This window comes from Mus musculus, chromosome 1 (assembly GCF_000001635.26).
Source record: "Mus musculus strain C57BL/6J chromosome 1, GRCm38.p6 C57BL/6J".
Taxonomy (NCBI): domain Eukaryota; kingdom Metazoa; phylum Chordata; class Mammalia; order Rodentia; family Muridae; genus Mus; species Mus musculus.
In genome coordinates, this window is record NC_000067.6 from 145289971 (window position 1) to 145297832 (window position 7862).

Here is a 7862-nt window from a genome sequence, read left to right on the forward strand (position 1 = left end):
CTAGTCTTATTGTATCTTGTTATGTTGTGTTCAGGTGATAACCCTAGAATGCCTGATGTTTTCTGAAGGGAAACAGAGAACTGGATCTAGGAAGGAAAAAGAGGGTTTTTGTTGTTGTTGTTGATTTTTTTTCTTTTTCTTTGTCTTTTATTTTTAGCTTTTTAATTGGTTCTTTGTGAATTTCACAGAGCATTCTATTGTCCACACATCTACGCTTGCAGAAGTTCACTGTAATGACTTGTTTATTACACCTTTCTGGCTATAGACACTGGAAACTCACTGGGACTCCTGTTGGATATCCTGTTTTTCTCCTGTGTCACGGAGATCCTGTAGCTTTCTATATGTAGGACCTGGCCCTTTTTGCACATCAGCAGTTCATCTACAGGATAGATTTTGGAGAGGGCCAATCCCAAGTCCTGGATCTGGGCTTGAAAAGTATCCAAGCTTGTCATTCAATTATCTTTCTCACTCCTGCTGTTGAGGCTGGCTTACAAGCAACCCAGGGTCACCTCTACTCTCCTGACTTGCAAGGCTTGGTCTGCATAGTGCTGCAGCTGGTGAAGGACATGACCAGTTCTCCTACTCTCATGATCCTAGGGATAGCTGGAGAGGAAAAAGAGGAAGGGCAAAAGTGTCACCCCTTGTCCTCGCCACTTCCTAACAGACATGAAGCAGGACCCAGGCCACCTGGCCAGGGATAGGTCACCTCTGCAGCTCTCTTGCCTGCACAAACAGCTCTCAGATGAGCCCCTGGTGAAGGGTGGAACCAGTTCTGTACAGCACTCCAACATCAACATATCACTGGATTGCAGCCCAGATCAGGGACACCTGGAGTAGATACCTGCTGCTTCAGAATCACAGACCCAGCCAGGGCCCCAGGTGGCAGCACAGACCAGTACCTCATCATGGTCCTGGGTGACATCAGCTTGTTCCTCTTTACCCTTGAATCATCATTTCTTCCTATTTACCTTGTGCTTACATTTTTTTTGTTTCTTTTTCTTGCATTTCTTCACCATTTACTTGCTCCTCTTAGAGGTGCCTGGAGTCTCTGAATGTCTGGAGTCATCTAAGAAATGGTCTCAAGAGTGCTCTGTCCCATTTGTGCACTATGGCGCAGAGCAGGGCTCATCTTGGGCATTGTCTGCTACCCCAAAAGTGGTCATCTCAGACTCCATTGACCTGTGCAAGCAGTCCCAGACAAGTGCCACATGTCTCAGGCTCACTTCTACCCAGGTCCTTCAGTGACATTTGATGTAGTTCTAGTCCCTTCCTGAAAATTAGTGTGGCCTTTTAGCCATAGAACTGGTGGTCCTCTCAGACCAGCTCCCTGTCCAAGCCCCCTGAGGCCATACTGGTGGTCTTCTCAAGCTCTCATTTTCAGGGAAGGTTAGGCTACTACTCATTTAGGTATTCACTGGTCAGAACACTGAGATTAGACTAGCTACCCTCCTCTCTGCAACCTACTGGTGCACATATGACACAATAGACACACTTGTAATGCTTCTAGGGTTATTTTGCTGTTTGTTTAATATTGGGATGGTTTTGAAAAAGCCAAGAATATGAACCTATTAATTCACTCTTCAGACATGTAAATAGGACCGTCTATAAGTAAGGGTGAATACAGAAAAAAAAATCTTACATATTACACAGGAAGTTTATAAGCAAAGTTTAGTTTAGTTGCTTTTAAAGGCAGCAGCTTCCTTTCAGTTCTGCAACCCTGTGTGTGTGTGTGTGTGTGTGTGTGTGTGTGTGTGTGTGTGTGTGTGTGTGCAAGTGTACGTGGGTGCATGTCTGTGTTTGTGTGAAGCCAAGGTCATTATGTCTATTGTCTCATGTTTGTAAGATGATTGCTCCAGTTTTAAGTGTCATATCCACCTTAAAACTCACAGGAGGATGAAATTAACAGATCACAGGAGCAGTTTGCCTTCCATTTTTGTCATAAAAGCAGCCCCCCCCCCCCCCGCCGGCTATTTTTCATCCAGACTTGGAGACTTGGTTGAGATCAGTCCCTCATTCAAAAATCTTGGAACCTGCAGGAGTTTCTTCAGGCTTAGACTTCACGACAGTCTCTAATTTTGACAATTCCTTTAAATCCTCTGCAGTCTTAAAATACTGATTCCTGAGTCCATTTGTTCAGTCTCTGAGATAGGGTAATTGCTTCCTTACAAGGGGCAGGGGTGGAGGGGTCACCATCATAGAAGCCACACTCCTGAAGTCTGTGCAGTAGCAGAAACAATGTGACAATGTGATCACTCTGGGCTCCACACTGGCAGTAAGGAGAAAAGAGAAAGGAATATCGTGTAAACATTTCAATGTGCTCTACCTGTGAGATGTGCACAGGAAGGCTGGCCAGCAGAATCTGATTCATTAGGTGTCTGCATGAGATCCAAGTAATGCACAGGGACCAGTTCCTGAGGCAGTTACTTAATGAATTTTGTGTGGAAAAAAATCTGATCATAAGGCAGATTAGAAAGAAAACATGGGAGCATGCCCTTTTATCTGATGCGTTTTAATAGCTTTCTAAGATTCTCATCACTCTAAAACGTTAGATAAGTTACTCATTTATTATTATTTTTAATCAATTGTGGATCAGGTTCACCACATGGGAATGAAAAGATAACACTTCATGCATGGATACGAACGTGACCTTGTCAACTGAATGGAATAGAAAGGAACGCATAGCCCAAGCTCACATGAAATTTTATTGATGGACAGAGAAACGAAACACTAGGAAATGACTAGACAGATGAGGGAGAGAGGAGGCAATATTAAGAGAATGCGTGAAGCCTATGGTGTTTGCCTGATACTGACTGTCGGAAAAGACTAGAGTTTGGATTCATCTCACACCCAAAATCTTAGGATTCCTCCCTAAGAGTTATTAGCCACGGAAGCCACGGAGGTCTTCAAAACAGCACAGGCAATTGCTATTGATAGAGAGTGCTCAACATAACTACAAGGTAAGACCCTGTTGCTGAAGACACTACACATTTTAGCTTGTGATAATAGAGAAATCTATCTAAAGAAACCTGGGAAACCTCCTCCCTGTTGGCTCGTTTTGGAAGTGCCAGAGGGTGCTAAGCAATCACCTCTAAGAGAAAAGACATCAGTTTCTTTCTGAGTTCTGGACTCTGTGTGATGCAACATCAAACTGCCAGACCAAATGGGTCCGCTGGTGCAATACTGACATGACTATTATGGGGTAACTAACTACTTTCTGATTAGATTTGAGGGCTGCTGCACAGGACAGAGTTTCTTGCTTAGCCCCATTAATTCTGGTCACAACCCCATGCCTAGCAAGCCCATACATCATCCCAGGGTAAAGCCTGGTCTTGACATTTTGCTAGATAAACATTGTCAAATTGTCTTCTAAATATTTATGTTTATAAACATAAACCTTGGGAATTCCCAATCTTTGTGAGGAAAGTTTCTTTTTCTAGTGGCCAGAGATAAACATATTTTTACCCTTTTCTTTCTTCAACAAGATGTAAAACATCAAAGCATCATATAACAAGCAAAAATGGATATAGAAGAAATAAAGCACAGGAAAGAAAAAACATTGTGTATAAACAGAAAAGCTATTTAGAAAAAGACACTCAAGACCATAAATATAATATAGGATTGAGATTGATCCCTTAAAAGTTACTATGATAGAAAATGAGCGTTCAAGTTTGTATACCAATGGGTGAGTGTAAGAAATTCTTGGAAAGTAATTGTATTGGGTGAATATATATGTCTAAGACCCCCATGAATAAATTTTTCTAAGTTTTGTCCCAGATGTATTTTTATTTCATTTGTTTTTGCTTTGTACACTTTGACTATAATTAATCATAAAATGTTAGAAGTAAATTATTTTAACAGGGTCCTCTCAGATAGCCCATGCATGCTCTGATATTTAAAGTATAAATTGAGGTAAATGCCAAAAATACTTATTTAATTACAGTTGGAACACATAGGTCATGTTTGAAGAACAAATTTTATTAGAGGAAGCCAACCATGTTTATTTTGGATCATCACTTAATGAAAAATAATAAAGATATTTAAGAAGAATATATATATATATATATATATATATATATATATAATAAAATGCATGTATATGCATATACACTAAAATAATCTCTTCTGATTAATATATGTTACAAAAGAACTGTATTGATTTCAAAAGAGCCCTTAGTGTCCATTGGCACTGCATATCATAAGTGAATGTGTGTGTGTAGGGAGAAGTCCTATTTGTTGAGGGTACACTGTATTATTGTGGTGCTGTTAATTCTGAGTAAACCTTAAAGGATGGTTTGCAATTATTTTAAAATTGGGGATTTGGTATACACAATGGTATTTCATTATGATAGGGGGAACAATAGCAAAATCAGACTATGTAACCTGTAATAGAGTTTTAGCTTGCTAGGAAAAAAATAATGGGATTTAGGAACTTTCTGGCAGTTTTCTCAAAGAATACAAGCCATGTATGTCTGCAAAGAGGAAGTAGGGCCAGTGCTACGAACAATACAAATAAGAAAAACCAAGGCTGATGACAGATGTAAAATGGTGTTTACATCCTAAATCCTAGACCCAACAAATGTGACCCATAGAATCTACAGAAGCAGGTAACATTTGAAGGTGAGGTGATCTTGGCCTCCCAAAGGAGTTACATAAAAATCTAGCTTAATTGGGGTGATATCAAAATCATAAGAGGTGAAGAAATTAAAGATGTTGACTTCCTCACACATATGAGGTTTGTTGTCTCCTAGAAAAAAGTGAAAATACTACAAAGTACAAGGAGACAGTGCCCAAACACTATACTGATTCTTACATACCACATGCAATAGATTAATAAATTTATATTTTCCATGAACATAAACATAATTTTAAAAATGTATTTTAGTTATCATCATTAAACTATCTATATGATTCTAAATATAAAAGAATTTATATCCTATTGTTGCTCACTTTCCTTTCCGGTTCACTGAAACTTCTCTCATGGGTCCCCACTCTCATTTTGAGAATTTCTTTTAATTTGATTACTGTGGTAGTTTAAATATGTTTGCACCAGGGAGTAGCAATATTTCGAGGTATGCCCATATTGGAGTAGGTATGGTCTTGTTGGGGGAAGTGTGTCACTGTGGCCATGGGCTTTAAGACCCTTGTCCTAGCTACGTGGAAGGTAGTCTGCTTCCTTTGGATGAAGAAGTAGAACTCTTAACTCCTCTAGCACCATGTCTGCCTGGATGCTGCCATGCTTCCCTCCATGATGATAATGGAATGAACCTCTGAACCAGTAAACCAGCCCCAATTAAATGTTGTTCTTTACATGAATCGCCTTGTTCATGCTGTCTCTTTACAGCAATGGAAACCCTAACTAAGACATTTACTATTGATACATACACACATATAAATCTGTATGTTTATGCACCCCCTCATATGTATATATGTATAACACACACATACACACATATGGCCTCATTAATTGTTTTTTTGATAGTTATGTGAATATGATTTCAAGGTGACACCACTACATTGAAAAACAAATAAGTTTCTTTATCCCTGGGAAACAATAATTATTCTTCTTCCATCAGTAATTAGTTGCTTCTAGTTCTTTGTCTACTGGTAGGACTCACAATTATTCCTCATCTATATTAACATATTCATTTATATTCTCATATTCTAGTCTTGTTTATTCATTTGTACTCTCATATTCTAGTCTTGTTTATTCTCTTCTAGGACAGACTTGTGTCTTAAGAGACCTCCTGGTATTCTGACTTATACTCTTTCCACCTCCTTTTCCATAATATTCCCTGAAATATAGAGGCAGGAACTGTGATGTACTGTACTAACATTCTGTGATCTCTCTCTCTTTCTCTCTGTCTCTCTCTCTCTCTCTCTCTCTCTCTCTCTCTCTCTCTCTCTCTCTGTCTCTGTCTTTCTGTCTCTCACACACAAATATAAACACACACACACACACACACACACACACACACACACACAGAAGCAGTCTCAAGCAAAGTTAAATCTGTTGTTAAATCTATTGGGCTCACACTTAGGCTGCTCCCTTCAAGAGGCATAGAGGAAAAACCAAACCAAACCAAACCAAACCAAACCAAATCAAACCAAACCAAACCAAACCAAACCAAACAAAACCAAACAAAACCAAACAAAACCAAACAAAACCAAACAAAACCAAACAAAACAAAACAGTTCCATAAATGAGAAACCTCCTATCAAATGGTATTCAAATAAGTCCTCAAACAGTATAAATACTGATGTAATCCTATCTTCCTCCCAGAAGTTAAGGGGGAACTCTTTTGCTGAATATACCTCACACGTAGGAAACATGTCTCTGATGACTCAGCTGGATCGGATATGAGAATGTCTTTCTATCAGTCCTGCTTCCATGGTTCTAGAAAATAAAATGCAAACAAGAAAGGAAGGAGACAATTAAAAGTCCTATCCAGCTGGAAATCTATGAAACATGACAGTTACCAGCACAGAAAGATATGTATAATGGTGCAAGATGTGACACTTGCATGTCTGTGGCAACTAGAAGCTTTCTAAGTAAAGTTAAAGCCCATTCAACAGGAGGAAAATCTGCCCTGGTACTGGAAATATAGCCAACTTCTAGGGCCTAGTGAGGTCATGGGCATTCAAAAAGATTTTACTACAACTATTTTTGTGCTAGAAGATCCCAAATCCTTAATATATAACATATGATATCTTTATACTCACAGATATGTGTAGCTACATTTTTCACCAATGTCTCTATAACAAATGGAGATTTATTTTGTTTTTATTTGCTTGTATGTGAGAAAGGGAGACCCTGCCAACACACACACACACACACACACACCCAGAGAGAGAGAGAGAGAGAGAGAGAGAGAGAGAGAGAGAGAGAGAGAGAGAGAGACTGAATGTAGTATGAGAGGTCTAGAAGAGAGAATAGGATTCCTTGTAGCTAGAGTTGCAGGTGGTAATGAACTACCTGATGCATGCTGGGATACAAACTGTGTTTCCATGAGATAGCAGCAAGCAGTTTTAACTACTGGGACAGAATCATCTCTTCAACCATCAAACACTGTTCAGAAATAGTTTAAATTTTAATATGATGAGTGTTATATTAACAATAATATTATTTTATTTCAATATCTTTTTTTCACTCAATTAATAAAAATTTCCTATTGATAGTAGCTTTATTTTGGAACACATAGACATCCTTCTAAAATTTTGAAAAGCACTTCTTAGGTGCTTCTTGGACCCTCATCTCTCTCTTATGCCCTCGCCTCTCTCTTGCCTCTTGCTCCCTTGTGCCCCTTCTCTTCCCCTTCCCTTCCAGCCTCTCTCCACGTGGCCATGGACAGTCTTCTACTCTGCTCTCTTCTTCTCTCTGAATTTCTCTGCCTCTACTACCCTCTTCACTCCCCTCCCCATGCCCTGAATAAATTCTATTCTATACAAAAAAAAGTACTGCTTATAAATATATGTACCATCTTGTATAATATTTTGTGTTACTGTAGATTACACAGACCTAAATATAATATAATAACTGACTATAATACAGATATAGGGTAAGTGGAAGACAATATTTTTTAAATATTATTTAGTCTTCTCTTATACATCTTGATCTCAGATTCTCTTCTCTCCCCTCCTCCAGTCCCCACTGACCCTCACTCAACTCCTCTCTCCCAAAGGTAAACATACCCTCCTGACCTTAGAGAAGAACAGGACGCCCAGGAACAATAACCAAACAAAGCGCATCAGGCTACAATAAAATCAGGCATATACAATCATACCAATGCTCCACAACCCAACCCAGTAGGGAGAAAATGGGTCTGACAGTTAGGTAAAAATGTCAGGAACAGCCCCTGCTCCCA

General features: G+C 39.2%; 1 non-coding gene across 1 annotated transcript; it reads right to left on the reverse strand.

Moving 5' to 3' along the window:
* Positions 1-1383: 1383 nt before the first annotated feature.
* Positions 1384-1510, reverse strand: Gm25460. The gene has a single exon (XR_003949300.1). It is a non-coding gene; the product is annotated as a small nucleolar RNA SNORA17 (small nucleolar RNA).
* Positions 1511-7862: the final 6352 nt, after the last annotated feature.